Raw genomic sequence first — 2,648 nt, 5'->3', positions numbered from 1 at the left:
TCAAATGCAAAACTGAAATACACCATAGTAGTAAAACAAACAGGAGGAACTTAATCCAAATCGAGAATTGCAAAAAGAGAGACACACTGCTAAACTTTCCCCTGACACTTTGAAATTGTTGACAGAGCCCTGGGATAAACTTTCTCCTCCTCTTCTTCCATCTCCTCCTCCTTCCAACTTTTTTCAAAAGACTTTAAAACAGTTTCAAAATCTCCAGTTCAAGCCGGGCGATGGTGGCGCACGCCTTTAATCCCAGCACTCAGGAGGCAGAGGCAGGCGGATCTCTGTGAGTTCGAGACCAGCCTGGTCTACAAGAGCTAGTTCCAGGACAGGCTCCAAAGCCACAGAGAAACCCTGTCTCGAAAAACAAAAACAAAAACAAAAACAAACAAAAAAAAAACCTCAAGTTCACCTTGCAAAGAAACAGATTTGTCAATCATGACAATATACATTTTTTATACTTCTCCTGTCTAAGCTTACATAAGACGCCGACATAAATTAGATAATCACCTTGATCAGGGCCAATGCATTCTCACACAGTGGTTGTTTGTTATAGGGAATATGATGTACAGATTGTGCTAAATATACGAAGACATTGTTTTGTTATCCTGCACTGCCAACATGCTGTGGAAACTGCACTGGACACTGTATGCTCGTTTATGCGTAGAACACCTGCTGTGAAGATAAAGATCAAGCAAGGAAAGTGTCCCCTCTCAAGGACAGGCACCTGTAGGACGCGCACAGACAAGTGCAGGTCCAAAAGAAAAAGAAAGATTTCTAGGAGGATAATGTGTGGGCTAAACCTTTTTCTTTTTCTTTTTCTTTCTTTTTTTTTTTTTTTTTTTTTTTTTTGGATTTTCGAGACAGGGTTTCTCCGTAGCTTTGGGTTCCTGTCCTGGAACTAGCTCTTGTAGACCAGGCTGGACTCGAACTCACAGAGATCCGCCTGCCTCTGCCTCCTGAGTGCTGGGATTAAAGGCGTGCGCCACCACCGCCTGGCAAACCTTTTTCTTAAGTAGTTGGCGATTCAGTTATGAAACTGTAACATAGAACTGCTTATGCCCAGCAAGGGGGCTGTCAGTCCAGCACTGGTGTTAGGGAGGCTGGAGGGTCAGGAGTTCAAGACCAGCCTACACTATGTGAAACTTGTCTCAAAAAGAAAACAAACAAGGAGAATAGCTTAACCTAGTGGTCCTCAAGTTCTTAAATTTCAAGCCCTTTTCTACTCCAATAATTTAGCAAGTCCTCTGAAAATCTTTTAACATATTAAACCTGTGGTAGGTACCATTTTAGTAATTGAAGCTGGGTATTAAATTAAGTAATTCGATAGTTGATAACCATGATTTATTTGATAATCCTGTAAGATATAAAGTTCATTAAATGCATTTATCACTATATGCTATTCACAAGTATGCTATGTATTCTTCACTACATATTTTCTACTGAGTAGGTAAAGAAACCACACAACATCGGCTGGAAGCTCTTCCTGCTTTAGCCAACTCAGAAGGCCATACTAGGCTGACCCAAAATGTGTAAGGTTGCTTGTGGGTGGACTTTACAACTTGCTTGTGATATTAGGGGTGGAGAGAAACAGTTGTGAAGCAACTACATTTGGTTTTAATTCCACCTCCTCCATTCATGTGCCAGGGACCCTGCCCAATTCTTGAGCAACAACTTCCACTTAGAAAACAGTGAGGATTAAGTAATGAGTGTTCCCCTTCTAGCTTTGGAGTAGGCTCACTCAGATACTCCACCTTTAACAGTTATTCCCGTTAGACCCAAAAGATACAAGAACCCTCTGTTGTGGGCATGATTCTGAGAAAGGTAGTCCCCTCGTGAATCTGAAGAAATGGATGAGAATAGATTAAGTCCAACGAGCTGTCTCATTCTTTCTGATTACCGGTTCTCTTAGATGCATTCCAAAGGTCCCAGAAGCCAGGTGTTTAACCTTAGATGAGTTAATTAACTTGCCTTTGCTTCAGTTTTATCATCTGAAAAAGGCAATAATAATACCATATGTTTTATAGGTTGTTATGGGATTTGTGAATCAATGTGCATAGCTCTGGTATATGTATAATGTTTGGCGTATTTCAAATGTGCATGCTGAGAAATATAAAAATTATTTCTAAAATATTGTACATAAATATCTGTGTATAAACTAGTCCCCAACCTTGTCAGGGTTGATGTGAGTGCCATTAAGCCACTCATGTCACAAACAGCCAACAGAACACCATTCAGAACAGACCTTTCCAGCACCGTGGTTATCCCAGCTAACAATATCCTACCTAGTGCTACCATGACAACCCCAGCCTTAGCACCTCAGGAAAGAAGACTGAGAACTCGGACTTCTCTAAGACAGTGCAGCAGTTGTAGCATTTAAGCCTCCAGCACCACGTTCACATTCAAATAGGTATTAACTTTTCAATTAAAGCCATGATTGGTGACACACTCCCTTAATGCCAGCACTCAGGAGGCATAGGCAGGCAGATATTTGTGAGATCCAGGCCAACCTGGTCTACAAAGTGAGTCCAGGCCAGGCAAGACTACACACTGAGACATTTCTCAAAATATAGATCGATCGATGGATCGATCGATAGATAGATATAGATAGATAGATAGATAGATGATAGAGCAAGTCAGGTGTGGTG

Source organism: Chionomys nivalis, chromosome 13 (assembly GCF_950005125.1).
Source record: "Chionomys nivalis chromosome 13, mChiNiv1.1, whole genome shotgun sequence".
Classification (NCBI taxonomy): Eukaryota; Metazoa; Chordata; class Mammalia; order Rodentia; family Cricetidae; genus Chionomys; species Chionomys nivalis.
The sequence above is the reverse complement of the archived record's forward strand: the minus strand, read 5'-3'. Positions refer to the sequence as shown.